We start from the raw sequence: 24,312 nt of genomic DNA, 5'->3' as shown, positions 1-24,312 counted from the left end.
CACTCCTATATTCCTCGGGAGCCTTAGTTGTTGCTGTGAGACCTAAGCCCTGCCCGTATCAACCAAGTGCACTATAACAGCAGCCATTCTGAATCAGCTCACTGCTTTCCAAACTGTCATTCTTCACCTGAAATCTCCCCACCTCCAATGCTTCCCACCCCATGCCCTGCTCAGTGTACCTGATAGATATCAACTCATCTTTTTTTTTTCTTTTTGAGATGAAAATCACATAACATAAAATTTACCTTTTTAACCATTTTAAACTGTACAATTCAATCACTCCCACTATATTCATGGTCTTCTGCCATCACTACAACCTAATTCCAGAATATTCTCATCATCGTCAGAAGAAATCCTGTGCCCATTAAACAGTCACACCCCAGTCCCCTCTTCCCCCAGCCCCTGGAAATCTGCTTTTTTGTCTCTGTGGATTTGCCTATTCTGAATATTTCATATAAATGGAATAATATGCAGCTTTTTGTGTAACTCACCTTTTAAGATGCCTCCACAAAGTCTCCCCTGACGTTTTCTAATGGTTATGATCCCCTTTGTGCCCAATTTCCAAATTCTCATGCATACCTCCGTGTTGCCCCCATTCTCCTTCTCTACTTCTGTCAAGGCACCTGTGACACTCATTCCTCCCACTGGACCATGTCCATCTCCTTCCATCAGCTTGTGAGTTCTTTGAGGGCAGAGAGCTTGCTGCTCTTCATCTTTACCTTTGCAACATCTCCTACAGTGCCTGGCACAGAGCAGTTTCTTTAAAATGTATTCTGAGTACATATCTAAGGTGGTAATAATGTGCCCAGGCTCTGGGTCCTGACTACCTGGCATCCAGCTCTACTGCTTGCCAGCCATATGAAACTGGGCAAATGACTTAAACTTTTTGTGTCTCAGATTTCTCTGTGCATGATGGTAATGAGAGTAGGATGTGTCAAAAAACGGTTGTGAAGGCAAGACACTCAGAAAAGTGCCTGGCACATAGTAGCGTTCCATAAGTATTAACTTGATTGATTGATGATAAAGAGTATTTTCTATTATGAATGTCATTCACAATAGGTGCTCGAAAGTAATGTACTGGTGGTATATGGAGCAGGAACACATAATGTTGGTGGAGGGGATTTAACAAGGCTTCTTGGAGGAGGTGCGAATTGACCTTGTCATTCAAAGTTGTATGAGCACTCAAAAAGCAGATGTAAGGAGGCACAGAGAGAACCAAGAAAGGACATTAGGGGCCCAGAGAATAAGAACTGAGCAAACACAAGTGGGAGAGGGAATGCGGGCATATTCCAGAAGGGTATGGCAGAAACAAGTGTGTGGAGGCTTGTTCAACAGGACATTGGCCTGAAAAAGGAGCTTGGGACCAATTTGTAGTGGGCCCGTAGGCAGTGTGGAACTGTTAAATGTCTCTGAATATGAAAGTGAGATAATCAGATCACGGTTTAGGAAGATAAACCTAATGGTCATAGGAGGGTGGGTAAAAATGGGGAGAAACTAGGCACTAGGCTTGCAAACTCAGATGCTCACGGAGGGTAGGTGAGGAACTTACATGAGTGAGGAGGCCTGGAGGAAAGAAGCAACAGGGACTTGGCCAACTGAAACACAGACACCTAATCATCAGCAGACAGTGCTGCTCATTGTTGCCATGAGGCTGGTCCAGTGTTAGCAAGTTTTTCCATTTTTCGAAGAATGCCATGCAATATAGATTTTTATGTGATTCTAACATTTAAATATTAATTCGTAAGTTAAAATGGCCCTCAGACTTCACATGTGTGTTCTCTGAGAATAAGCTATTCTAATTATCCCGAGAGAAGAGATCAGTAGCAATGGGAAGTGGCATTAGGAACAGAAGATGGAAGCAGATAGCTCAGATAAGATGACTACCAGATGTAGATGATAAAGAGAAGATGTTGAAAAAGACACTGCCGCTTCCAGCCTAAATGACCTAGAGGAAGCTGATGCCATAGACAACTTCATGGAAATGGAAGAAGGATAGCTCTTGAATCAGAATGGGTTCAAACTCAGCCCCATTACTTACTAGCTGTGTGACCTTGAGCACATTACTTATCCTGTCTGACCCTCAGTTTCTTCATCTGTTATATGGAGGTAATAATAATGCATATCTTACAGAGTTGTTTATAAAGATTAAATGAGATTTGTGTGTGTGGAGTGCTTTGTGTAGAGTCTGGCACATAATAAGAGCTCAAATGTTGTCTAATTCATTGGCAACATTCCTTTGTCCTATCTGCAGTAAGAGCCTCCAGTTTTTTGTTTGGTGGCCTGTACTCTCCCCAATCCCTTCCATCCAGGAATGTCATGTGACCCAAGACTGGCCAATGAGAACACTGTAGCCCTCTGGTGATAGTGACTGGCTCAGGGAGCCATTAGTCTGAAATTGGAGTCAATAACAGAGTAAGCTGAATGTTGAAATGAAAGAGAGACCAAGTCCTTCTGGAGCATTTGATTTGCTACATCGCACCATACCTGAAATCAACACTACCTCTCGACTTTTCAATTAATTACCTTTCAGGTTATGCCATTTCAGATTGGATTTTCTGACACATGTCACTAAAAGAGTCCTAACAGATTCTATTACTACAATCGCTATTACTATAACTTTTGAACTTAGATTCCTAATGATGACATATCCTTCATAGAGTTTAAAGCTGACAGTCCTTGGAAAGGCTTTCTCCAGCCATAGTCCCCTGGGCAGGAGGTTTTGTTCTCCAATGCCTCTTAGGTGAGAATGAGAACATAAGGTGTATCTCAGATACCCTGAGAAGGCGTTTCAAAGTGGAAACCAAGCTTGTCACACCTCAGCAGCACCCACCTAGCTTGAAGTTCAGAATCCCACTTTGAGGGTGAGGCAACAGGCAGTGGGGTCATTGCTTCTCAACTTCTGGGGTTCTTCTCTGGTTCCCAGAAGAGAATCTTAGGTTGGACACTAGCTAGGGAAGCAGAAAGCTGGTGAGATCTTCAGACGAAAGAGACCTCTGGATGGGTGGACAGAAGACCTTTCACCTTGATCCTCCAGGGATATGGTTTTTAGACCTTGCCAGCTCTGCTCTCACATCCCAGAGGGTCATAAGAGGGGGTGTTGTGTGTGTAGAGTTCTGGCTGACACTGAAGAGACATGGGTTTTAACCCTGTCTCTAAAACACACTAGCTGTCTGATCCAGGACATTCTACTCACCTTTCTGATTCTTATTTTCCTCATTGTAAAGCTGGGAAAATTTAATAGAATAATATCTCTAAGGCACTTAGCAGTGTCTGAAACATAGCATGCATGTTTTTAGCATTTTTTTTTCCTTTAAGAATCTCAAGTTACTCATCTATGGAGTGAAGGAGATGAGGGCAGACTCTAGTTACTGGATAATCCGTGAAGTTCCTTGAGGCTTGAAAATATTCCAAAACATTCTAGGTTTCCTCAGCTTATTTACAGTGGTAAAAACCATAGTGCAAGCTTATCATGATACTACAGAAACATAACCCTTTATCCAAAACTCTCGGTGCCAGATGAAGTTCATAATTATTTAGTAATCTTTGCTGAATTCTTTTGTAGGATAATACTGCTCCATATCTTGCATATAACAGAACACCTCCAGGAAGATATGGGTAACACTTGTGTGGTGGTTTTAAAATAAGTCCACAAAAACTTTTACATTCTTTTCTTAACGAATAGTGTCATCGAAATCTCCTTTTATTGTGTGTGGGCTAAACTTGCTAACTCTTTTTTAAGAAACACAAAGCATGGGACACCTCGGTGACTCAAACACAAAGCATGGGAAACCTGGGTGGCTCAGTCAGTTAAGCATCTGACTTTGGCTCAGGTCATGATCTCACGGTTCACAAGTTCGATCCCCACATTGGGCTCTCTGCTGTCAGCACAGAGTCTGCTTCAGATCCTCTGTCCCCTTCTCTCTCTGCCCCTCCTCAGCTTGTGTGAGCCCCGCCCCAAATAAATAAATAAACTTAATAGTAATAAAAAGCATTGTACTTTCCCCTGCTAACAGCCATATGAGTGAGCCATCTTGCCAGGGACTCCCCCCTACCCCCAGCCCTGGGCAAGCCTTCAGATGACTGCAGCCGTAGCAACATCTTGACTGTAACTGTATGAGAAACCCTGAGTTAAAACTACCCAGTTAAGCCTCTTCTGAATTCCTGACCCACAGAAACTGTGAGAAAATAAATGTTTGTTGTTGCAAGCCATTAAGTTTTGGGGTAATTTGTTATGCAACAATAGATCATTAATACAACCCCATAATCAAGCACGCTGATAATTTTGCAGTGCAATGTTTAAGTATTCACAGCAAGTGGTTTAAATAATATCTGCTGGGGCACCTGGGTGGCTCAGTCAGTTAAGCGTCTGACTTCGGCTCAGGTCATGATCTCGCGGTTTGTGAGTTCAAGCCCCACATCGGGCTCTGTGCTGACAGCCCAGAGCCTGGAGCCTGCTTCGGATTCTGTGTCTCCCTCTCTCTCTGTCCTTCCCCCACTCATGCTCTCTTTCTCTCTCAAAAATAAATAAACACTAAAAAAAAAAATTAAATAATATCTGCAAATAAACTTACTTCAGTTCAGTCACATTTGACTCCAAAATGAGTTTCCCAAACTTAAGACTTTGGGTTTTCAGAACATTTTAATTTTATCTTCACTTGGAACTGTAGATGAGAAATTATGAACTGAGATTACATAATGCAAAACACTCTGGGGACATTTTTCAGCCCCAATGTGACTGTTGGACAGTAACCATAGCAGGCAACCAGTGCCATGAACTGAGTTAATTCTGTTACGATAAACATCAACAGCAGTAAACGGCTTTCCTCACTAAACTACATACTCAGCATGTATGGATTTTCTCATCTTTGCAGATGAGACTTTGCAGCCAAAGGTAGCCTTAAAGATCATCTAGAGGCACATGGGTGGCTCAGTTAGTGTCTGAATTTGGCTCAGGTCATGATCTCGCCATCCATGCATTCAGATCCCACAGGGGGCTCTGTGCTGACAGCTCAGAGCCTGGAGCCTGCTTCAGATTCTGCTTCAGATTCTGTGTCTTCCTCTCTCTCTGCCCCTCCCTGACTCGCATTCTGTCTCTCTCTCAAAAATAAATGAATATTGGGGCGCCTGGGTGGCTCAGTCGGTTAAGCGGCCGACTTCGGCTCAGGTCATGATCTCGCAGTTTGTGAGTTTGAGCCCTGCCTCGGGCTCTGTGCTGACAGCTCAGAGCCTGGAGCCTGCTTCAGATTCTGTGTCTCCCTCTCTCTCTCTCTGCCCCTCCCCCACTCATGCTCTGTCTCTGTCTCTCTCATAAATAAACATTTTTTAAAAAGTTCTATAAAAAATTTTTTTTCTTTTTTTTAAAATTTTTTTAATGTTTATTTATTTTTGAGACAGAGAGAGACAGAGCATGAACAGGGGAGGGGCAGAGAGAGAGGGAGACATAGAATCTGAAACAGGCTCCAGGCTCTGAGCTGTCAGCACAGAGCCCGACGCGGGGCTCGAACTCACGGACCATGAGATCATGGCCTGAGCCGAAGTCGGATGCTTAACCGACCGAGCCACCCAGGTGCCCCTATAAAAAATTTTTTTTAATAAACATCAAAAAATTTTGTTTTAAAAAGATCATCTAAACCATGGTTTTCCAAAGTACAGTAAAGAGGTCACCCGCATCAAAACTGGGAAGGTTGGGGTAGGTATTTGTAATGCAGATCCCAATGATTTACCCAGGCCTACTGAGTCAGATCGCAGCAGTGGACCTAGGACCCACAGTAGCTTTGTGGTGTTGGGTAAGCTGGGTAACCTCTTTAAACCTGAGTTCCTGCATCTGTAAAATAAGGGTAATACCTGCTTCTTACGACTGTTGGAAGGATCAAGGAAATGATGTAGCCAAGTGTCCAGTACAGTGCCTGGTATAAAAATGATCTGGATTGAATTATAGGAGAGGGCTACATACAGCTTGATTCCCAGGAGCCCAGCCTCTGGGGAATGCATCACACACCTTCACTGCCATTCCAGGTGGCAGTGGGGTACAAGAGCTGAAGTATGATAATGATAATAACATGATTGTCGAATGTTGATAAGCCAGGTACTGACCTAAGCACTTAGCCGGCCTGAACCAATTAAATCTACTAACCATTCTATGAGATAGATACATTTTTAAGACCTAGTTTACAGATAAGGGGGTTGAGGCACAGAGCAGTTAAGTAACACGTTATACTTAAAGCTTCCAAGTGGCAGAGCCAGGATTTGAGCCCAGAAGACCTAAGTAATTTGTAACGCTAAGCTTTAGTAAGGTCTGTTTATCCTAAAATAGAGAGAAGGGAGCCCATGTCCCTAAGTGTCCCCCTTTTCTTGATGAAGCTGCTCTGGCTCAGAGCTATAGCTGAAGGCTGAGACCCCAGATGAATTGTAGATCCTGCAAAGGGGGTTCTCAGGCTATCACAGGAGCATGACTGGATGGAGCAAAGCACTGAAGGCACTGGGCCTGGGGCAGGGGGAACTCCTAGAGAAAGCAGTGCAGGCTGGAAGTCTGGGGCCCCCACCAAGAGCAGCTTAGCCATTTCAGTTTGCCTGAGCTGACCTCAGCTTCAAGACATTCGCACGCTCCGTTCCCTCTGCCTGGAATTCTCCCTTGGCTTCCTTATCCTTCATGTTCATTATCTTTCCCAAAGAAGACTTCTCTGATTATTCCATTCAAAATAAATGGTCCTGTCCCATCCCCCCTCCTGATTATTCTCTGTAATAGCCCACTCTTATTCCTACCATCACTTACCATAATTTGCAATTACTTTATTTAAGTGTTAGCTTCTTTCTGATCTTCCCCACTACTTCGGAAGGGCTGGAACCATATCTGTCTCATCTGCCACTGTAAATTCCAGGACCTGATTGTAAACAAGGTCTGGCACGTAGTCAATTCCATCAAGACTTGTGGAATGAGGGTGAATAGGCTGAAAACCGTGAGTGCACATACTGGCCTTTCCCTCTCCCACCTACTTTGACACCACTCCTCATCACTTCACTCTGCACCCTTACCCTTGGAAGGGAATCGCTGAGCTAAGGCTCTTGAGCAAGGGACATACCTGCTTTCAGCACCTGTCACTGTCCTGCGTTAAGCTTTCCCCCACTTCACCACCTCCAGTCTTTACCACAAAGCCCTCACATCTTTGTGCAGGAAGGTGGAACCAGGCACAAATGAGTGATCTGAACAGAGTAGACAAATGGCTCAGAATACCTATTTATGTATTTTTAAAGGGGACCAGCTCTGGAGTTTCAGTCTTCATTCCTAGAAAGGAAAACAGACTGCAGTTAAGTGATTCATACTACACGGGGAAATGGTTTTCTTTAAGCTAGATCCCGCACCAGTAGCCACTGCATGCAGGATCTCTGAACCAGTTCACTGAATGACACCCAAGGTTTGAACCAATTAATCCACAACTGAGATCACAGCTGGAGATAAGTGATGGCAGAGAGAAGGAACTGGAGCCCCATCTCACATCCCAGCTGTAGGCAATCCATAGTCCTATTGACTTTAGCAAGGAAAGAACAGAGTTGGGCACTGTTGAATGTGTTCTTCCCCCACGGGGCCCTAAGAAAGTCAAACTAACAACTAGGTAGGACTTCAAAGTGGCAAATGGTGCAATTCAGTGAGGAAACCAGGCTTGCACAATCATTAAAACAGCAGAATCTCCCAGAAGGCAATTCCTAGAAATAAAATGCCAAGCATAGTGTAAGTCATCAGAAAGCCTCTGGAGCTGGAAATTCCAGCTTGACAGAAACCATCCACTTAGTGTTCTAAGGAGAAGGACAGCATTATCCCAATTTCTCCTACTTAAGTTGTTTTTGAGATTTAGAATTGATTATTCAGCTAAATAATTGCTCCAAAATTCACTTGACATTTTTTTTTAGCTCTGTGACCCTGGATAAGTCACTTGACGTCTCTTATTCTCTATATCCTGTACAAGGGAACATTGTAGTACTTGCTTCATGTTGTATAAAGATTAAATAAATTGTAATGTATTTAAGTACTTAGTACGGTGTCCGACTATGGTGAAATGCTAGGAAAGTGTTGAAAAACAATTTCTTTTTGCAGGTGTTTATATGGCTACAACAAATATATTCACAATGAAGTTTGCATACACCTTTACCACATCATAGCCTAATGCCAGTTTGCTTTCCCACTCCCATCCTAGAGCAACCTGAGAGCAAGAACTCAGTCTTTTTCTCTGTGAATCCCCGTGTAAGCAAATTATCTGACAAATAGTAAGCATCCGATAAGTATTTGTGATGAATAAATAAGTAAAGGTATATTTCTCTGAGGTTATAAAATGAATAATGCACAATCCTTTTCCTTGAAGAGCTTATAGTCCAGTGGGGGAGAAAGACACTGAACAATTCCTCATGGTGTGATTGATTAGAGTTCTAAAAGAGATATGGAAACACTGCTGTTAGAATTCATTTGGCTTGGGGGAACAAGGGAAGGAGATGATACATAAGCCAACCTTAAAGAAGGAGAGGGATTTCACAAGTAAAGGTTGGATTCAAGAAGGTGGCATCTAAACTGAGTTTTGAAGGATGAGTAGGAGTTAGCCAGATGAAGAAAGTACAGAGGGCTTACCAGGCAGATGAAATAACATGTGTGTACTTCAGGATCTTGTTTGGAGTGGGTGTGTGTATCTGTATGTGTGTGCGAAAGACATTTCACCATCATACTGCAAGTTCCTATAGAACAGGAGTTGGCAAGTTTTTTCTATAAAGGGCTAAACAGTAAATATTTGCAGCATTGTGAGCCATCCAGTGTATCACAACTACTCACTTTGGTCACTGTAGCAAGAAACCAGCCATAGACAATATGGAGACAAGTGATGTGGGCAGATTTGGCCTTTGGATGGCTGGATTTGACCCATGGTCCCTAGTTTGCCAATCCTCTGGCTTCCCAAGGACACGGTGCATGAAGGTGCCCAACCAACAGGGCTTATGCTAGAGGGCCCTTCACATAATCAGACTTGCTCTTTGCATGGGTTATCAATTGATGTGTTATTAATTACCTTGAAATCATCAATATATATCACAGTTTCTTTCTTTATTTTTTAAGTAGGCTCCATGTTGGAGCCCAACATGGAACTTGAACTCACAACCCTGAGATCAAGACTTGACCTGAGATCAAGAGTTGGACACTTAACCAACTGAGCCACCGAGGTGCCCCTCTATCACAGTTTCTATAGGTAAGGAAGAGTTCAGGCAGTCTGGCTCAGGATCTCTTATGAGGTTGTGGTCAAGATGTTAACTGGGGCTGCAGTTAGCCAAGGGCTCTACTGGGACTGGAAAATATGCTTTCAAGGTGGTTCACTCACTTGGCTGACAAGTGGGTGCTGGCTTTGGCAGAAGGCCTCAGTTCCTCCCCCTATAGGCTCTTCCACATGGCTGCTTCAGCGTCCTTCATAACATGGTGGCTGGCTTCTCCTAGGGCCAAGGTAGAAGCCATGACCTGGTCTAGAAAGCCACACAGTCATTTTTGCCATATTTTATTGGTCATACAGACAAAAAGGGATTCAATGCAGGGAGAGACGCCATGCAAGATAAAAACACTAGAAGACAAGGATTACTGGAGGCCTTTTTGAGAGTGGTTACCACACCCTTTCTTCATATCCACAGTGAGATGTATTTTACTCTTGTCCCTATCTTCTTTCCCCTATTTCAGCCAAATATTCTCATGGAAACTTCAAAGAATCTAAATGTCCCATATCCCTCACATTGACCATAAAGAACAATGAGAAGACCTGAAGAACATGGGAGACCTGAAAAACATGAGAGAAACGGGGTACAAACAGAGGAAGCTCATCTCTGAAACTTTTCTTCAAGGAAAAGGCTTATCAGAGCCATTAATTGCTCCCCATCAGTAAATTGACCCTAGCCTTCCACATCCCAACTTTCTCTCTTGCCTAAAGATAAGCTACACTAGACAGTCAGTTCTTTTACCCTGTACCTTCCATAAATGAAGCAGAATCCAGAAACTGGTAAAAACTTTACTTAGAAACACAGCCTACTCTTTCCTAAACAAACCCAGTGGGGGCTATTTGAGGAAACAAGCTGAAGCAACTCCATTTCTAACAAACTATTTGGGACTTAGGCTTCTAACATTTTTGAACTGATGAGACCTTACCATTCTTTCCAGCCTCCAGCTTCATCCAGCACACCCATTCCCCAGAACACCTGAGAATAGTCTTCCTGCTTCTGCTTTCAGATATCCCATGTCCTTTTTGACTGAGCAAGAGCTGGGGAGAAATGAGGTGACATCTCTTCAGAGTTCTCTTCACCTACTGCATGGAGGCTCTGTGTTTTGTGGCTGGGGGAAAGAGAGTTTTCTTTATTTTGGTTGTCCAAGTGATAGGAGACAGTCGAGAAAGAAGTAAAGGAGACAGAGAGGGACATGAGTTGTAGGACCCACCTCCAATCATTGGACTGTCTCTGAAACTCTATACCCAAGGAGATGAGGACCAGTATCTGAGAGGGACATATTGTGGTGAGAGACAGAGGACTCTAGCCAAAAGTATTGTTTGTTTCTTGGGGACTCAGATGACAAACTGCAGCACAGACGTGGGATGATTCTCCATTCCTCTCAGAACGTAGCAACACACAGGCCTTGAGCCCTATGGACTAGGGTGCATTGTGGGGAAGCCCCCTTGAAACAGACATTGGTGGTCTCACAATTAGTATAGTTGGTGAGGCTGCATGAATAGTGTTGACAAGAGGGAAGCCATGGTGTATGACAGATGCATGTACCTTATCCACTAAGTTGTTGGTATAGGTAGGCACTCTGTGGGGACTTCTGGAAACGATCTGAGCACCTCTGGATGAGAGAGACTAATCCTGTATTTTGACATGTAGGAGCCTACGGTCATATCTTGGGGGTATTAATATAAATGTGACCTCAATATAGGAGTTAATGGATGGAGTATGGATGTTGGAGCCATTCTACCTGAGTTTGAGTCACAGTGTGGCCCTGAGCAAGTTATTGAACCTCTTTCTGAGTCTTATTTTTCTTCACTTACAATTGGAGATAATAATACACTTATTTTAGAAGGATGTTGTAAGTATTCCTAGAATTATATATATAAAGTACTTAGTATATATATATATATATATATATATATATATATATATATATACACACACATATATATATATATATTATATATTATTATATATATAAAGTGCCTGGTACATAATAAGCACCACCACATAATTGTTGGAAAAAAGTTTTACACTCTCAAGTTGATGGTGCCCAAAAGAAAGTTGTTGTATAGATTTCCTCCAATGAAAATCACCTCCTCAACTATGGAGCCTATTACATGTTGGAAAATTCTCATTATTAAAAACGTTCTTTCTGATATTAAGGCAATTTGCCTCGTTGCAACTTCTCCACATTGGTTCCAATTTTTCTCTGAGATATTATTCCAAAATAAACTTTGAATAAGCTCATTGAGACAATTCTCAAGATCTCCCTGAGTTTTCTCTTTTCCAAGTTAAGAGGCCCCAGGTCCTTCAACCATTCCTCAGAAAACTGGTCCCCAGACCCCTCTGCAACCTAGGCACATGCCCCTGAATGCACTGCAGATTGGCAGGGTTGGGGAGGTATATGGATTCCAAGTAGATAGCCTGGAGACTGTCTCCAGGAGACCCTCCCCCCTCATATGAACACATGTTCCTCAGAGGAAAAATGTCAGATTAACCCAACCGTTTCAAATTAATTTTGTTTGGGAGAGCAAGGGGAAGGGGATTTCCAAACAGGGCCAAGGACTTTGTCAAAGCTGTTCCTCCAAGATAGAGATGGACAACTGGCTGGCCTGGAGAGGGGCCAGCTGGGAAGTGTAACTCTGTCCAGGGATGTGAGCCAGGACTGGCTCCTCCTCTTGGGAGGTAAGAAGGAAAAGCTGGTTTCCTCAGTAGAGATAAGCATACAGTGTGCGCTCAAGTCAAAAATAAAATTTCTCTTTGTACCTGGCACAGGCCCTAACTCATGCCCCCAGCTGGAACACATGCCTCCCTCATTCCACTTTCACTGTGAGAAGCCCTGGATGGTGGTTGTCCGCTCCTCACCTCCAGGGCATGAGGCTGCCAGACACAAGTGTAGCACGTTTCCGGGTTTCACTTGCTCGGGACTTTCTGAATCATTTTTCTTTTATGGGCCTGTGGGGTGGAAGAACAGGAGGGAGGAGGGAACATGGAAAATGTCACTTTTGGTCTCAGTCAGACTTTGTTTTCTATAGAATAACAGCTGAAACACTCTTCAGATGCTTTCCGTTTAGCAGGGGGTAAGGATGAACAAGGATTATGCCCAAGGACTGCTTGGGGAAAAAGGCCTCCTTATTTCTTTTATTAACAGAAGTTTTCCCTATTACCAGAGTAAGGCCTGATGATCAAAGGGGGAAAAACATCAACCATGGTTCACCATCCAAAGACAGCCTTCATTAACATGGTAGTAGATCTCTTGTCAGAATTTAGTCAGAGGGTTTTTGTTTGTTTGGTTTTTGTTTTTGTTTTAATTTATTTAAATTCAAGTTAGCTAACATACAGTGCAGTATTGATTTCAGGAGTAGAACCCAGTGATTCATCACTTACATACAATATTCAGTGCTCATCCCAACAAGTGCCCTCCTTAATGCTCATTGCCAGTTAGCCCATCCCCCCACCAAACATCCTCCAGCAGCCCTCGGTTTGTTCTCTGTATTTAAGAGTCTCTTACGGTTTGCCTCCCTCTCTGTTTTGATCTTACTTTTTCTTCCCTTTCCCTATGTTCACATGTTTTGTTTCTTAGATTCCACATATGAGTGAAATCATACTATATTTGTATGTCAAAGCTTTGAATCTCCTTTCCAAATAATTATAACCATAATTTACAATACATGATTCTAAATCATTCACAAATATTATGAACATTTCTTCTTTTAGTATATACTTTACACAAATGTATTTTTAATAGCTTTATAAAGATACGATTCACATACCATCTAATTTGCCCATTTAAAGTGTACAATTTAATGGGTTTTGGTATACACGTGTTGTTCAACTATCACTGTAATTGCTTTGAGAACATTTTCATTACCCCAGAAAGAAAGCTTGTGCCCATTAGTGATCACTCCCCATTCCCATCCCCACTCTAGCCTCAGCCCAGGTAACCACTAATTTATTCTCTCGTCTCTATAGATTTACCATTTCTAGACATTTCATATAAATGGCGTTATACAATACAGGTCTTTTGTGACTGCTTCTCTCATTTAGCATAATTTTTCAAGGCTCACCCATGTTACAGCATGTATCAATACTTCATTCTTTTTTACTGCCAAATAATATTCTACTACATAGATATACCACATTTGACTTATCAGTTTATCAGTTGATGGACATTTGTGTTGGTTCTACTTTTTAACTATTATGAATAATGCCACCTTAACTATTTCTGTATAAGTATATATTCCTATTTCTGAGTGGAATTCTGAGTGGAATTGCTGGGTAACCTTTGTGTGGAACTGCTATACTGTCTTCCAAAATGGCTGCTCCATTTTACATTCCCACCAGCAGTGTATGATGGTTCTAATTTCTCTGCATTTTTTTCCAGCACTTGTTATTATCTGTCTTTTTTAGTACAATGGTCCTAGCAGGTATAAAATGACATCTCATCATGTTTTGATTTTCATTTCCCTAGTGGCTAATGATGTTAAGTATGTTTTCCTATGCTTATGGGCCATTCTTACACCTGTTTTGGTGAAGTGTCTATTCAGAACCTTTGCCTATGTTTTAATTAGGTTATTTGTCTTTTTTTTTTTTCCAGTTGTGATTTTTGGATATATATTCTGGATACAAGTCCCTAATCAGATAAATGGTTTGCAAATATTTTCTCTCATTCTTTCAGGTTGTTTTTTCACTGTTTTGATAGTGTTCTTGGAAGCACAAGAGTTTTTCATTTTGATAAAGTTCAGTTTGTCTATTTTTCTTTCTTTTGATGCTTGTGTTTTTGGTGTAATATCTAAGAAGGCTTTGCCTAACCCAAGGTCTATTACTCCTATATTTTCTTCTAAGAGGTTAAGTTTTAGCTCTTAAACATTTCAGTCTATAATCCATTTTGAGTTAATTTCTGTGTATGGTGTTAGGAAGGAGTCCAACTTCATTCTTTTTCACGGGGATATAAATGTCTTTTTTAATGGTTGCAAAATATGCCATTTATTTGAAGATATTTTAATCTTTCTAATTTGGGCCTGCTATAATAAATTCTATGAAGACTCTATATCTAAAATTAATTTTTTTCAGGGGTGCCTCGCTGGCTCAGTCAGTTGAGCGTCCAACTTCTGCTCAGGTCATGATCTCGTGGTTCGTAAATTTGAGCCCCACTTTAGGAGCTGTGCTGACAGCTCAGAGCTTGGAGCCCGCTTTGGATTCTTTGTCTCCCTCTCTCTCTGCCCCTACCCCACTCATACTCTGTCTTTCTCTCTCTCAAAAATAAATAAACATTAAAAAATACTAAAATTAATTTTTTCAAATAAATCAATAAAACCTAGAAAAATCTACAAATGGGTAGTAACAATCTAGAAATAGAATTATTGAGTCAAAGAGAATAATCATTTTAAAGGCACTTGATCTATGTCATCACATTGATTTCTCAAATGGTTTTATTGATTTATATTCCTTTCAGCAACATATAATCCTTTCAGCAATAAATCCTTTCAGCAATTTTTATTGCCTTAATTGCAAGGGGATTTGTATTATTTTTTTTAATCCTTGCTAATTTGATTGGCAAACATTTTTCTAATTTGTTTTCTAGTTGCATTTCTTACTCTATGAATTTTCTGATTTCTTTACCACATTTATCTGTTTTTCTTACTTTTTTTAAACTCCTTATAAGGCCTGTCTCTTTCTTTGGCTCCCTATCATCTATCACCCTGCAGCATACTGATCAAAACTTCTCACTGGATCACTTGAATCTTCTGTCTCTACAGTGAGAACTTGCAAAGACTTAAGTTAGATTTTTAAAAACATGTTTTAGTATCTTTTTACCAGCTGTTCCCACTCCTGGAAGTAAGTGTTCATCCTACAGAACTTCTCATGGTAGCACCATAACATTTTTGGCCCTCTGCTTTCCCCTAACCAGTGCTGTGTTCCACCCCTCAAAGCTCTTCTGATTGGCTCATTAATGAACTTAACTGTGAAAATAATATAGTTATGTCAGATAAAGCATTTTTGCATGCAGTACCTCTCTTTAGCTCACATAAACGCTGAAAGATAATTATCACTATCATCCCTGAGATGGGAAACCTGAGGCACAGATAGGTTAAGTACCTTGCCCAAAGTCACACAGCTTATAAGCTGTTGAGCTGGACTTTGACCATAGGCATTCAGACTCCAGAGCCACTGGGGTGGCTAGCTAGTTCATCTGATCCATGAAATCACATTAAGGTAACAGGGGGTCAATAGGACCTGATGTTGCCACCCCAGGTTAAGATGTACACTTTAAAAGTCACCTCAGCCCAGAGTTATGAATAGTTCTGGGCATCATGACAAGACTGATACAAAAAAGCGTGCTGCTTTGCTCTATTGTACCAGAGCTAAATATGTTCAGGATTGGCACAGAGTAAGTACTCAAGAAATGATGGTTTTCTCTCCCTATTTCCTTGGACTTCAGACAGATGCCCTATCATCATCAGTGCAGAACCTTGGTGATGGTCTATCAACTTGACTAATAGCATAATAATCAGAGCTACTTCTTGAGTGCAATCTACTGCAAACACTATGCAATTCACATACACTGCCTAATGAGCTTATGCCAATCTTAACACATGCTTGAGAAGTCAATCTTTAGACACATAGTCAAATCACATGTTAAAACATCTGGAAAGTTGGTCCTTTTCCACATGGATCACATCATGTTTTTACTTTTCCTCTCAACCCTCCCAGCGGCTTCCCGATGCATTTAGAGTAAAATCTAAAGTCTTTACATTACATGTTCCAGTCATCTTGACCTTCTTATTCTTCCCCAAACATTCACTGAAAGCACACTTTCCTTATGATTGTCACATCTGATGTTCTCCCCACCTGGAATCTTCTTCTCTACACTTAGTTCACATTTCAGCTCAGATGTCACCTTTTCAGAGGAGCCTTCCTTGACTACCTCTTCTAAGTAGCTTCCCTCCATCCCTAATATCTGTTACTATGCTTTGCTCATTGTACTTGCCACCAGGCATTCATATTTATTTATTATCTGTTTCACTCAACTAAATTCTTACATACATGAAAAAGGGAACTCTGTCCTTGTTCGCTGCTATATTTATTCCCAGAGGCTTGAGTCACACACTGCAGGTGCTCAAAAAAGTATTTATTGAAGGAAAGATGGAAGGAAGGGAGGGAGAGAAGGAAGGAAGGAAGGACAAAGGAAGAAAGGAAGGAAGGAAGAAAGAAAGAATCCTTAATATCCCCATTTCATAGATGGGAAGTCAGAGAGGTTAAATAACTTGCTTAAGGTTGTACAGCTAATTAAGTGACAAAACACAGATCAAAGACTTTTTAAAAAAAATTTGTAGGGGCGCCTGGGTGGCTCAGTCGGTTAAGCGTCCGACTTCAGCCAGGTCACAATCTCGCGGTCCGGGAGTTCGAGCCCCGCGTCGGGCTCTGGGCTGATGGCTCAGAGCCTGGAGCCTGCTTCCGATTCTGTGTCTCCCTCTTTCTCTGCCCCTCCCCCATTCGTACTCTCTCTCTGTCTCAAAAATAAATAAACGTTAAAAAAAAAATTTAAAAAAAAAAGAAAAAAATTTGTAAGTTTATTTATTTATTTATTTATTTATTTATTTATTTAGAGACAGCCAGGGAGTGGCAAAAAGAGAGGGAGAGAGAGAATCCCAAATAGGCTCCACGCTGTCATCACAGAGCACGACGCAGGGCCCGAACCCACAAACCATGAAATTATGACCTGAGCTGAAATCAAAAGTCGAACGTTTAACTGTCTGAGCCACCCAGACGCTCCCAGAGACTGAAGACTTTTGCTCTTAACCACTACATGTTTCTGTCACTAAATATCACCTCACATATACTTGAGCATTGGAGGGTTTATCTGCAATATTGCATGACTTTAAAAGTAAAAGAGACCTAAGTAATTATTTATAGATTATTCGTTTTTATTTTATGTTTTAATGTTTGTTTACTTTGAAGGGGAGAGGGGCAGAGAGAGAAGGAGAGAGAGAATCCCAAGCAGACTCCAGGCTGTCAGCACAGAGCCCAACACGGGGCTTAATCTCACGAACCTTGAGATCATGACCTGAGCCAAAATCAAGAGTCAGATGCTCAACTGACTGGGCCACCCAGGTGCTCCTAGATTACTTGTTTTTTTAAAAAAGGAGAAAGAAACACAAAAAGAACCAAAAAATGATGCACGTATTCTGGATGAAAATACAAAGTTAGGAGTACTTGAATAACCATAGTGGGTTTTGGTTTAGTACCTTATTTTAATTCCCTCTCATGTATACTCTCAAAAGGCATGGAAAAATCCTTTTGTTTGTGACACAGGGAAGTTGCAAATGCCTAGGCACAGGACTTATCTAGAAGGCCACAATCTAAGCATCTTCTCAGAATGCTAGCCTATTCTTTTTATTTAGTTCAAAGTAACATAATCCTTTAGACATCCAATTTGTAGATCAGTTATAGCATGGTTGGGAAATTCGAGGCTGGATATTATCCTTTTTTACTCTTTTCAGTTTATAATAAACAAAAAGTGAAATACAATGTCCAAAAATACATAAACCAGAGAGCACAAGTACTAGAAAGCCCTTTAGGGAGCATCTGGTTTACTCCCTCATTTTCCAGATGAGGAATGTAGATCCCTGGGAGGTGAATTTGTACATATATAATAATTATGCTTGACATTTGCTTTCAAATTTAGCATAGCGATATGCCAAATGAACCAAAAAACTGAGAATATGTGGCCAAAAAATTCTATGTGTTTCCTCAGGAACTCATTGAATCATGACATCAGGTTTTTTTTTCTCAAGTCTCTAAAATCTCTAACTAAAAATGACCTCACATCTCATTAGGGGAATAAATCTATGGGCCTGTTAACCTCAAACCAGCCAATATTGGCACTATGTGTATCATGGGCCACATCTAATTCAACTCACCAATCTTCGTTCAACTCTGCTCAAGGGTATTGACCATGCACTACAGATATGAGGTGTGGTCTTTAGCCAGGTGAGGACTCAAGTCTAAGGATGGTCTATGTGAGATCCTCTGCACAGGGAACTTATCAGCATGGATGGTCAGAAACAAGTCTGAACAATTTTTTTCCCTTTCTTTTTCCCCTGTTCTGTTGTTGTTTTATTTCCCACTATTCCTCCTTTTTTCCTATCCTGTTAGTAAAATAAATACATGCTTGATGCAAAAAAAAAAAATTCTCCAGGGGCACCTGGGTTTCTCAGTCGGTTAGGCGTCCGACTTCGGCTCAGGTCATGATCTCATGGCTGATGGTTTCGAGCCCCACCTCCTGCTCTGTGCTGACAGCTCAGAGCCTGGAGCCTGCTTCGGATTCTGTGTCTCCCTCTCTCTCTCTGCCCCTTCCCCACTCACACTCTGTCTCTCTGTCTCTTAAAAAATAAATAAACATTAAAAAAAATTTTTTTTAATTCTCCAAAGAACAATTAAGTACCTACAACATTACATCTAAATTTACAAACATTGGTAACACTTTCATGTGTGGTGTTTAAAAATCATTGATTAAGGGGCACCTGGGTGGCTCAGTCGGTTAATCGGCCGACTTCAGCTCAGGTCATGATCTCGAGGTCCGTGAGTTCGAGCCCCATGTCAGGCTCTGTGCTGACAGCTCAGAGCCTGGAGCCTGTTTCAGATTCTGTGTCTCCCTCTCTCTGACCCTCCCCCGTTCATGCTCTGTCTCTCTCTGTCTCAAAAAATAAATAAATGTTAAAAAAAATTAAAAAATTAAAAAAAAATAAAAATCATTAAGAAAATGAGGCTGTCTGGGAGAAATTTGGTACCTTATATTTGACATCATCAGTCAGAACCTTCTCCACATCTTCCCAGGGCCCGTATTGAAAAAAGATATTAGAGTGGATAGTTAGTCCATGGTGAGAAATGTTTATTATTGAGGACATGAAAGTAAATTGCACCAAATGAGTACTTTCAGATTGAAATCATGGTGAGGGACAAACAAATGTTAAGGTTGTCATAGGCATGTCATGGCTAAGCCCCTGGATGCTTTGGAGCTTGTTAGAATCCCATTTTGGCAGGCTGGTTGCTCAACCTCTCAGAGCCTTTTCCATAAAAATGGAGATCAAGATCCCTTCTGTGTAAGAAGATTATGAGGATCTTGTGAGATGGGCCTATACAGATCTTAGTGCAGAGCCAGGCACATACTGGGTCCTCGCTCAGCATGAGCCACTCTTGTAAAGTGACCTTCAGTGCAGTGTCCTAGCAACCAGAACTAAAGAAAGAGTCAGAAAAGGTGAGTTTCCTGCACTGAATTCATCCACCATTTCACAGGGGCTCTGCCAGCAACCTCATGGTAGGTGATCTATGGAATCCAGGCTGGGAGCAGGCACAGCCTGCCCACTGCTGCAGGCTGGGAAGCCAGGGCAGCAGCCTCCAGGGGTGCAAAGACAATCTGGGGGCTTCCCTCACCCGGGTCACTCCCTCCTTCATCCCAGCATGTTGTCCAAGTGAAATCTGGTATAAACGAGGAGTCTGGACCACCAAAGCAGCAGGAGGAATGGAGGGCCCAGAGGGAGGATCTGAAGCCTGAGGAGGGGCAGTGTGGAGTCAGGAAAGTGACTCCCAGCTCCACTGCCCTAGTGACAGGGGCAGGAGAGGAAAACCAAGCCAGTCAGCTGGTTCCTATGACAGGAAAGGGAATTCTGCAAGCCAGAGCCCTCGGGAAATCAGTTTAGGAAATTAAGCAGGGTTTAACATGTTAAACCATTGGAAGGATAAAGATACAGGGAAAGGGATTCCAGGTACCTCGGGAGAGGGGACAGTGGGTGGCACATCCTCTGCAGGGAGAGATTCAAACAAGTACATTTCTTCTTCTGTTGTCTGCTTTTCAGTGGAATGGAAAAACACACACTCTCCTCCATAATAAGTGGTTTGGTCTGTGCCTCTCTTGACTTCCTCACAAACAACCCCAGGGAGCAGACAGACTTCTCAGATTACTCTTGACCTTGGGAGTTGACCCTTAGAAATGCATTCAACTTCAAGATCTAAGAAAACAAAACCAAACCCAAAACAACAACCCCTGTAAAGGATGGTTTATTTCTGCTGGGGATCCTGTTTCCCTTCTCTACTTCATTGTTGCTCCACAGTTAAGATAACTTTAACACACACACACACACACACACACACACACACACACACACACACACATCAGATCATCCCTCTTCTAATCAAAACTCTTCACAGTTTCCCACTGTCCTTAGATTAAAATCCAAATAGCAAACTGTGGACAATAAGGTCTCATGTGATCCAGCACTTGCCCGCCTCTTGGACCTCATTCCACACCACCACTCTCTGGCTGTTCGTCATGTCCCAGCTACCCTGGCCTTGTTCTTCTTCTTCCAGGCTTATTCTCACTTGGCACCTTTGTGCCAGCCGTTCTCCATGTTTGAAATGCTCTCCTCCCTGGATATTGGATATTGCATGCCTTTCTTGCCTTTCACATCCCACTCAAATGTCACCTTTACAAGGAGACCTTCCTGAATCACCCAGTGCAAACCCAGATCTGTACCCACACCACAACTTTCCAGCACTTAGTCACTTTCTGGCATTGTGTGTGTGTGTGTGTGTACTTACTCCTTGATTATGTTGTTTGTCACTCCTACAAGGACATGAGCTCCATGACATAAGGCCCTAGCTGTCCTGTTCATGATTGTATCCACAGAGTCTAAGCCTTGCCTGGCACACAGCACAGCTCAGCTCAGTATCTATTTGTAAATGGGAAGAATGAAGCTCCTACCTTTCTACTCTCTCCCCCACTGCCATCTTTGGTGACTTTACCATCTACTTGGATTACACCTGATTCCTTCTCATCGCCCCTCAGTACCACTCAGAAACCAGCAGAACCATATTCTGGCCTTCATCATCATGCCCAAGCATCTCCTACTTGGAACCACTCTGTACTCTTCAAAGCCTATACATCTTCCAAACCTCCTTTACCCACTTCCACTAAAGCAAATTCCCAAATCCCCAACCCCATGAGCTTCCTCTCCATTTGACTCTCTGCATTTTGTGGCTAGGAAGATAGGGTTGTAGTTACACCAGTGACCTGAATTTGAGCATTTTTGTGAGGATGAAGTGAGCACAAAGCCTGGCACATTAAAAGTGCTCAATGGTAGCCTGTCTCACTTCTATCACTATTACAAAAAAAGTTTCTTCTTGGTCTCTGCCTCCCTCCCTTTCTTCTCCTCTTCCCCTTTCACTCCTATTTGGTTAGTTGTACTCTCTTTGGTTCATTTATATGAGGTGAAGTTAGGACCTTGCCAGGTCTTCTTGGTGGTGAAGCAGAATTCTGACTGGACAGAACCAGCCTGGTGTGGGCTGAAGAAAAGCTGAGCACTTTCCAGGCTCCATGGGAACCTTGCACACCAACCCATGGGCTTCAGGCTGTGACTGTCTGGGGTCCACAGGTGGGCCTCTAAAGCTGTTAGAGGCAGGGGATGAGGCCCCCAGGGCAGCATGGGCTGGAGTGATGTTCACCTGTGTTTTCACTTACACGATGCTTAAGAAACCAGTTTCTATCCTTTGGGATCATCAGTTCATGGTTTACTATAATCCTTTCAATTTTTTAGCCTTTCTTGTTCAAGTTCTCAGGAATCCAGAGAGGCAATCCTTGGAAACAATCATGAGTAATTCCTGGCCTGTTTCCCTGTATGGAAGAGGGATAGAGTGAGCACAGAGGAAGCTGCCTATGTCTCCCGGCTGTGGTTCTGGGACCTAGGCAATCTGAAATTGTGAGACTCTTTCCTAGCCTCTCCGCAGATAGGTCTCAGGCCCCAGATTGGGGAATTGTTCGTTTGCAGAAGTCCAATGTATTTCAGGATGACTAATGCCAATCACATACCAGACTGTCAAATATTTGCTAGAAGAATTTATAAGTGACTAAATAAAGGAACTCAGAAATGGATATGGCTGTCGACCCTCCTGCTATGAGGGATGGGCAAGTCTGGAATAAGCAGGGTGACTTTATAAAATGAACTAATTATTTCGACAAATGCTCTGGGCACATAGTATGTGCCAGATACTGTGCCAGATGCTGGGGATATAGGGTGAGAAAAAGCAGGTCCAGTCTCCACTCTCAGAGAGCTCAAAGTTGGAGTGTTCCAGTGAGAATGATACAGTGTGACAGGTGCTACTGCCAGAGGGAACGTACAGGGTGATCTATCTGGAAGCACATGGAGGACAGCATGTCACTCAAAGCACCAGGCTTGGAGAGGGCTTCTTGGAGGACATCGCGATGCCCCAGGTGAGGCTTGAAGGATGAATGAGTCAGCCAGGTGGCAGGAAGGGAAGCAAGGTTGAAGGAAAGTTTCCACGCAAAGCCAAGAGCACGTGCAAAGGATGAAGGATGAGCGAAGGCATGATGCTCTGCGGGAATGAGGTGCAGCCGAGTAGGGCTCCACTGCCAGAGGTTCTGACTTAATTGGTCTTGGATAGAGCCCAGCCTTGGGGATGATTTACAAGCTTGAGTATGTTTTAAAGAAGGTAGCTTTAATGTGCAGCCCGGGTTAAGAGCCACTGGAACAGAACATGGGATGAAAGGGAGGGCGTGGTAAGAGGTTAAGGCTGGAGATGTGAAGTGGGCCAGATCACACAGGGCCTGGAAGACTGTGTCAAGGAGCTTGAGTTTTCTTCTCTGAGCACTGAGAAGCTCTTTATACATTTAAGCAAGGGAACAGGTGGCATGATCAGACTTGCAGTCTTCAGAGCATCCCTGTTGTGGAATATGGATCAGAGCGGGGACAGGAATGGAAGTAAGAAAAACCAGTTGGGAGGCTCTTGCAATACATGACGCAAAAGATAATCACAGCCTGAATTAGGCGAGTGGCAGCAGGGATGAAGAGAAGGAGATGAATTCCAGAGATATTTAGGAAGTAGGACTGCTAAGGCTGATCAGAGATTGACTGTGAGAGGGAGAAGTCAGGGCCATCCTTTTGTTTGGACAGTTGCGTGGGCAAAGGGTCATGCCCTAGGATGGGGCTCATTGGAGGGGAAGCACCAGGACAGGAGAAGCTGGTTTGTGGATGCGTGGGTGAGGACATCAACCTGCAGCCTGTTGAGTGTGAGGTACAAGTGGGACATCCAAGTGACAAAACCAGCCAATAGACGGTAGCTTAGTCCTCAGGTAAAATATCTCAGTTGAAGACAGAAGAAGTCATTGGAAAAGGATGAGAATTGGGTGAGATCACCCAGGGGAGAGACTGGAGTGGGAAGAGAAAAACATGTCCACAGAACCTTGCAAGTTACTCCCTTCCTCCAGGTAGACAGCTCTAAACCCATTAAGGGTAATTAGGCTAAGTGGTGACGTGACTTGTCCTAGCTAGTCCTCCTCACATCTGTGAGCAGGCTTACCCTAGCCAATGTGAGCCCCTGCTGCTGGCCTATATTCGGCCCATCACTGTCAGTGCAATTGGATCAAGTTGATCTGCAATGAGAAGCGGCTGACAGTTGTGTCTTGCACCTATGGAGCTTAGCTGCGGGAAGCAGTTCCAAATTCCACGGCTCTGCTTAGAGCTTTCTAAGCCACAGTGGTGGTTATGTGTTAGACATCAGAGACATTTTAAAGAAAGTGAGCCTGAATCATCTGAGAATGGGAACATTTGACAACTAACTCAACACAAAGGTCCTGGGAAGAATTTGCTGTGGAGAAGGGAAGGATGGGTAGGCAGCTAGTAATGCTTTATTCTAGGCTCTGTGCAATTGTGATGCTATTTTTGGTTTACAGTCTGCCTGGATCTAAGTGCCCTGTTATGCCCTCAGATTCCAGAATCAATCTCTGTTGTATTGTAAACAATAACAACAAAGTGCTTTGACGTTAAGCAGTTTCTTTTATTCCTAACAACAGGCCTGTCAATAAGGCAGTAAATACATAATTAAGGCAAGTAAATAAGGGGTTAGCCCCATTTTAAAGATGAAGAAACTGAGACCAGAGTTAATTCACTTGCCCAAACTGCAGAAAATATAATGGGGGCTGAGGAACTGATCCAGTTTCTCACTCTATATCCACTCCAACCTCCCATTCTGGCTTCTATCTCTTTAAAAAGGGCTTGTTTGACC

General features: G+C 42.6%; 1 long non-coding RNA gene across 4 annotated transcripts in view; it reads right to left on the bottom strand.

Annotated features, from left to right (window-relative positions):
* Window positions 1-5,667: 5,667 nt before the first annotated feature.
* LOC109502379 overlaps window positions 5,668-24,312 on the bottom strand; it is a 45,442-nt gene continuing 26,797 nt past the window's right edge. For 3 of the 4 annotated variants that reach the window (XR_002160942.2, XR_002160943.2, XR_006584374.1), the window contains exons 3-5: window positions 12,097-12,186; window positions 10,160-10,342; window positions 9,506-9,794 (exon numbers count right to left, since the gene is read on the bottom strand). This is a non-coding gene — a long non-coding RNA (uncharacterized LOC109502379). Of the gene's footprint in view, window positions 7,283-9,505; window positions 9,795-10,159; window positions 10,343-12,096; window positions 12,187-24,312 lie in introns of those variants that run through there. The other variant, XR_006584373.1, reaches the window with a different exon arrangement.

Source organism: Felis catus, chromosome C1 (genome assembly GCF_018350175.1).
Source record: "Felis catus isolate Fca126 chromosome C1, F.catus_Fca126_mat1.0, whole genome shotgun sequence".
NCBI lineage: Eukaryota > Metazoa > Chordata > Mammalia > Carnivora > Felidae > Felis > Felis catus.
Note: the sequence above shows the minus strand (reverse complement) of the source record. Positions and strands in the feature narration are given on the sequence as shown.